Raw genomic sequence first — 7,481 nt, forward strand, 5'->3', positions numbered from 1 at the left:
GTCCCAGTCTTTTGAAAATCAGGCATCCAGGGACATTTGCCTATTAATATCGTTCTGACCCCTCATGGGTTTCTGACTATTCCCAAGTGTGAAAGCCAGCTCACTGCCTTCTGTTTCCACCAGAAAAATGTTCTGTATGCTGCATCCATTTTCAATATTTATGCCCCTAGACACATGGTTTGTTCACGTCCTTCACTTCTAATCACTGTGAAGCCAGTTTTGTCTTCACTCTTGGACAATTCCCATGTTTTCTTAATGTTTCAAAGATCAGGCTTTTCATTTGTCCCCTGTCCCCATTGTTTACACCTGGGGTAATGAGATAATCAGGTTCAAATTAGCACATGTGGGATAAGTCCAGGCAGTACATGAAAAGAAACAAGGTGTGATCTAAGCGTAGGATATGGAAATAATGTGCAGGTAAAAGTTATTGCATTTCAAAATGCCAAGAATCTTAGAAGACTGAAATTTGTCGAAGTGTTCACATGGATATGGAAGTTGGTCAATATCTGCTGTGGTAGGGATGTGTCACCCAAAAGCCCTTGTGTTAAAGGCTGGATTGCCATCCTATGGTGCTTTAGGGAGGTGGTAGAACCTTTAAGAGGTGGGGGTCTAATAGGAGGAAGGTGGGTTCCTAGGAGCATGTACTTGAAGGGCAATTGAGACCATGGGCCCCTTTCTCTCTCTCTCTTTCACATCTCTACCACCTTGAGGTGAAGCAGCCTCCTATGCCACATGCTTTTGCCATGATGTGGTGTCTTGCCATAGGCCCATAGGAAAGGGACTCAGACAACCAGCTTCTGAAACTCCTAAAACTGTGAGCCAAAATAACCTTTTCACTTTATAAGTCAACTATATCAGAAATTTTGTCATAGAGACATACATCTAACTAATGTAGTATTGGACAGAATAAAATACAGGTGAGGTTGCAAAGAACCATATCTTTCCTACTAAGAAGAAAAAATATTTTTTTTCCTAAAAAGTTTCATATAAATTTACAAGAATACTGAGTATGTGATAGATAACTTATTTTGTTTTTCTTCTCTCCTGTGCAAAAATCTATGCAAAATGTCTTTCTATTTTATTTTAAATACAAAGGCTTAAAAATAGTCCATAAATAAATGGAATACCCAACAGCCTACTGCTTCAATTCTCTACTCTTATGAAAACCTAACTGACACTTTTCTTCTTTCCTCGGGGTCTTTGCCCTTGGTCTTCTCTCTACCTTCCACACTCTTTGTTCAATCTCTCCATGCACATTTCTCTTCCCTCTAACTTTGCACAAATATAACTTCCTCTCTATGGTCTTTGCTGATTACCCTGCTTAAACTTACAACTCCCTGCCTCCAGAAAACCCTTTTCCTTTTTCAGGCTATTTCTTCAAAGGATTTGTCATCTTCTATCATGCTGTATAATTTGCCTATTTGCCTTATTTATTGTTTGCTTTTTTCTGCAACTTTCAGTTACTGACTTGTGTGTGTGTGTGTGTATGTGTGTGTGTTTGTTGTTGTTGTTGTTGCTCTTTGATGTATCACCAGTGCTTAGGAAAGTGCCTGGCACATAATAAGTACTCATTATTTGCTTAGGAGTGGAATGACTAAACAGGGTAGGGAAAATATTTACATATGCATCTTTTTGCTCTAAATCTAATAAATTATTATTTATTATAAAGTTTATATATAAAACTTGCTTTCTTTAGCATCAGAAAAGGTCCTTATCCTTTTAAGTCTTAAAAATTAAACAGATTTTACTATTACTGATTAAATCAGTGTGATTTTAGTGCTTAGCCTGTGTCGTCCTATGAAGGATGCATTTGCTACAGTCAATACTAAAGACTCTTGAAATGCTTCTGAGCCATGCTGCATAGATTCCACAATTCTATGAATACTACCAATGAAAACAAACTAGCATACATATATGAACATAGTATCAAATCTGTGAAAGGGAATTTTAAAAGCAGAAAAAAGAAAATGGTGCAAAATTGTAAGTACCCATAAACTACAACCATCCCTCAATATTGCCATTTTAGTATACATGCACACACATCTACATAATTGCAAGTGTGCTATTTGTTCACATAATTCTCAGTTTTTCTCCTACCTTCTCTAGAACTCTTTCCAAAACCCTGAATTTGTCTTGGGGCTAAAGTATCTTCAGGGAATGGTAGCTGCTGGCCAGGAATCATCAGTGATCATGAGGAATTCTAAAGACCTAAAGACTTACATTAGCACAGGAAAATCATATGCAATTCCAAAACTGAGAAATGGCATCTATCTCTCAAAAATTCTTGATGTTTACTTCTAGGAATCTATTATTAAATTTTCATTCATATATAATTGGGTTCACATTGTTCATGCTGTTTGTAACCTATTTCTTTCATATAATAATAACCGTGAACATTTTCATATCCAGTTCATCTTCCTACTTATCACCTACATACCATTTATCACCTGCACCAATAGAGTTATTAAAAAGACTGCCACAACCAGAGTTACAAAATAATCAATCTGGATGCTAAATGAAATCTAAAAGACATCATATTTTCTCTCCTTTATCTGTGGTAAATACCATTATCTCTCCCACTAGCCCTCCAACTGTGATTTATGTTCTTAAAGAATTTCTATCCAGTAAAGAAAAATGATGCTTCACCTATCACTCTCAATTTTTCATAATGGACGTTTCTAACAGCATATCACATATCACAAAAAAAGCATGCCTTTTCTGATCACTAGATGACAACCAATGGAACTGTTTATTCTTACCAACTTTCTGCATGCACAGAGATCATGTGATCCGGGAAAAATTGTTGTTAAAATTTTTACAATTGAGTTTAGGCAATGATATTTTTCTCACTCTTAATTGTAAATTTAGTTGATATTAAAAGCTTCTTGTAATTACAAATTAAAACCATCAGACATCATTTCACATTTGTTTTGTTTGGGACACAGTAATTATTCTTACATATGAGATGTTGAAAAAGATGTAAAGCAAGATGAACTCTATTTACAGAGTACCCATGGGAGAGAAACTTGTTGGGTATTACCTTTTAAAGTTTAAAATGTACATAGTCAAATATGCAACTATCCCAAGCTTTAGGATATTACCCTACAGGAATACTTAGGTATTTACACCTGGATAAAAGTAGAAGAAATTTGATTGTAGCACATACAATAGAAAAAATAAAAAGAAAATAAAGCAAAGCAAAGTTACTGTTTCAATCAGCTTTTTGGCCACTGTGACTTAAAGATCCAACCAGAAAAACTGTAGAGGAGGAAGGTTTATTTGAGGGCTCATGGATGGCAGAAGAGTATAGCAGAGGGAAGCAGCTCACATAGTGATCAAGAAGTAGAGAGAGAAAGAGAAAGAGAGAGAGAGAGAGAGAGAGAGAGAGAGAGAGAGAGAGAGACCCCTTGCCAGATACAAATATATACCCCAGAGCCATGCCCTAAATCCCTCCTCCTCCAGCCACATACTACTACTTCAGTTACCACTCAGTTAATTCCTATCAGAGAATTCATTCAGTTATGGGGTTAAGACCCTCACAACTCAATCATTTCTCCTCTGAACCTTCTTGCATTGTCTCACATGTGAGCTTCTGGGGAACACCTCCCATCCAAACCATAACAGATGCATTGACACCAAGCATAGTTGAATAAACTGGAATATCCTTTCAATGGAATGCCACAGAGCAGAGAAAATGAATTCTGCCTGAAACAGAGCTGAGGATAAATCTCAGAAACCTCTGTTGAGTGGAGGAAGTCATATACGTATACACAGATTCCTGGAAGGTTTGAGTGCCTTGCCCACTTACATGAAATGAATACAAATTGAACCCAAGGCCACGGATATAAAAGTATGTTGCTTAACCAATATACTCACCTGACTGGTCCAAAAAGAATAAAAGGAAAGAAAGAAAAGAAACCTAAGAGTAGTTTAAGGATAAAATGAGAGACGAGGAAGCAGAGTAAAATAGAGTTTTCTCTCCTCAGAAGCTTGACTGTGGAGGGCAAGAAACAGAGTAGTGAATGGGAATGAGAAGTGAGAGAGTTTTGTCCATGGAAGAAACATGTAAAGGTACATATACTGAACTTCAAGGTCCAGTGGGAGGAAGTTCTTTGAGAATACCAGAAAAATGAGGTGGACTCATTGGGTGTAGTTCTGAGGAGACAGGTGGATGGCAAGGAAAAGCAGCTGTGAGGCTGAAGCAAGTAGAAAAGTGTATACATCTGGGGGCAGAAGAAGTTAGAATGAGGGCTGACGGAGAAAGGCACTTTGTTAACTTAGTTTGTATGTAAGGTGGACATTCAAATGGTAAAAATTTCAAATGATACTACATGCATTGTCATAAAATATTAACTATAATTCCTGTTCAATACTATGGAGTCTCCCTCCCTGAACTATTGCTGCTGTCTTTTCTGCTATTTGTTTGCATAATCACTAAACATCTTATATCACTATTCCTTGTTACAAGAATATTAGTTATTTCTATGCACTTCCAGTATGGGAGACAATGATTCAATTAGTTGTTATCTGTGCACTTTCTATGGAAGATAACAATACAGTGTTCATAAGCCAATCTCACATAGTTCCCTTCGATTACATTTCTGTTTCAATTTTTAAAACACTATTTAACATTTAATTTATAACAATGTAATTATAATTTTTGATGATTCCTAAAGCTTATGTATAAGCTGCCTTTAAATTCAAACTTTCTTGACCTCACATTCAATATGTTTGAAATTTTTGTGCTAAGATTGCTTAAGTTATGATTTTACCTGATATATAAAAACTGTAATTTTTCTTTCTTTATTATCTTAAATTTTCTAAAAGGCACTTGCTTTGAAATATTAGAAACAATGTGGCCATGCACATAAAGGTCAACAAGACATCCTGACTGCAACCTGATGCCTTCTTCCATATTCTCCTCAAATTTATTTTATCACCTTGACCTTTTCTCGCAGCCCCAGCTGAATGATGCTCTTGGCTTGTGGAATACATTTTGCACTGATGTTATGCTTTCTTGAAGAATGAACCTGTTCTTATGTCAGTACAAATACCAATTTAACATCACAGTGATTCTGGAGGGAGTTGGGATTATGAGTTTATTTATCAAATAATGAGTATTGCTCATTAGTCTGGCACTGATTTATTTGAAGGAAGAGGATGGGTAAGAACTTAGGTGGTAATAGCACACAACGGCATATTATAACTGTAGCAGCACTGAGAGGAATTACAGACCTTCCATGGAACCCACTGCTCTCTTAACAAAATCAACCCAAATACAATCTCAAATACTCAGCAAAAGCTGTGTTAATGTCCCACATGAATTAAGCAAGACAGAAAACCATGGCTACCCAGTAGGAATGTGAGATGCAATAAGAGAAAGGACTCAGAATCTTTTGGAACCTTTGTTTTTCTGTCAAGAATGCACTCTCTTAAATAGTAGTATCATTACTCTTATGGCATCAGGGTGGCAGTGAAGCTGGTTTCAATTCCAACATATTTACCAAGGGAACCCTGAGCAACTTCCACAAACTCTCTGTGAGTCCTGATCTATAACAAGTAGAAAATAATAACTTCCCAATGAGGTTGTTGATGTAATTTGGCACCTATTGTGAAGAATACCATTATTTTGCAGTTATGAGCCTTTTATATCTAAAGTAAAAATGATAATACCACCTTCTCAGATCATGCATCCCTGATATTTCAAACTAAGTAAAAACCCAATCACTCTTTTACTTATAGGAAATTATTATTCTCTTCAAAGCTCATTTACCTAAAATTATTTCATCCTTTTCTTTGCTCAGCTGTTGTTATCTTCTCCTCTACTAGACTTTAATTTCCATAGTGCCAAGAATTTTATCTGTTTTCTTCATCAATTTAATCCTACTACCTAAAACTCTTTCCAGCATAGAGCTATGCTTAATGGATATATGGCAAATTACAAAATGATTAAATGATAAGACAGAAATAGTTTGATGTGGAGACTCAGGGGAAAACTGTACACTTTGCACAACTAGCTCAAACAATTCCAATCTTTTAAGGATTCATACAGCAAAAGGTGGAAATGACATATTACAAGAGAAACTTAAAGGAACAAACCTAGAAATGAGTGATTAGCTCTTGATTTTGAGAATTTGTCTTCAGGTATATTATCTTGGTGCTTGTATTTTCTGTTGGGTTTTTGGAAGTTAATAATCTATCTCATTAACAACAAGGCAGCAAAGTTTATAATGATTTGAGTCCTTAGCATTTGAAAGAGTATGTTTTCTGTCATAAAATATTTTATCTAATTATCTAGTATATATGTATGAAAAGCTAAGTTACAGAAATTCTGATTGCCAGGAATATTCTAATATTTTTACTTAAATACAAGTCCCTCAAGAAACTCATTCATAAGTCAATGACTTGTAAAGCTTCTTTTTAAGGTAAGAAAGTATGCAACTATCTGCTCAACAGGGACAAAATATAAAACCCAAAGGCATGTCCCCAGTGACCCACCTCCTTCAGTCACACCCCAATGACCTACAATTACTACCCAGTTAATGCTTATCAGAGGATTAATCTACTGATTAGTTTACACCTCTCATAATCTGATCATTTCACCTCTGAATATCTTTGCATTATCCCACACATGAGTTCTGGGGGGACACCTCATATCTAAACCATAACACTGAGGATTGCAGAAATCACAGAGTCATGCATGATTGCCAGAGTCACTGCTCTTTTGTATGGGGTGCAATAGACCTGGCCCAGGAGTCATTGGGCTGTCTAATCATTTTCTAGCTGTGTCGAAATCCTGGGTGAAGACCACTGTTACAATGACTACAGGACAAATAAACTAGAATTTGGGAAGTCCATGAGCTTGGAATCAGGGTGGCAGTGAAGCTGGTTTCTACTCCAGTCTTTTCACCTGAGCAACTTCCACAAACTCTCTGCATTTTAGGGTCCTCATCTTTTAAAAAAATAGAAAACAATAATTTCCTAGGAGGATTACTGTCAGAATTTGGCATCTATTAGATTCTCTAAATCATGATCATTCCAAAACCTAGTGCTCAACAGTTCTATGGTTTATATTAAAAAGGTCATGGAGACACACACAAAAAAATTGAAGATGTTTAAAATTAACAAGACTTTATCATTCATTGTTTAATTAACAATTTTCCTATTTAATTGTATTTAACATGATGTAAAAGGTTTGATTCTTTCCCCATCAGTTAAATTACCACTGTGCTATCCCAGAAAAGTGTGCAGAAATCTATTTTATCCTGTTTTTTTTTTTTCTTTGAGAGATGTCAAGATGTAAAATTTACTTTGGAGGGAAGAAATATCAAATATCTACATGTATCCATCACAATTTTTTTTAACTTCCTATACTATTTACATCTCTTGTTAGTTGTATTTTGATCCAATTTTGGTCTTAAGATTCTTTCATGTGTGCAAGAAATAGAAACAATTTTTCAATTGTACAAAGACAATATCTT

Source organism: Marmota marmota, unplaced genomic scaffold (genome assembly GCF_001458135.2).
Source record: "Marmota marmota marmota unplaced genomic scaffold, marMar, whole genome shotgun sequence".
In the NCBI taxonomy this organism is placed as follows: Eukaryota; Metazoa; Chordata; class Mammalia; order Rodentia; family Sciuridae; genus Marmota; species Marmota marmota.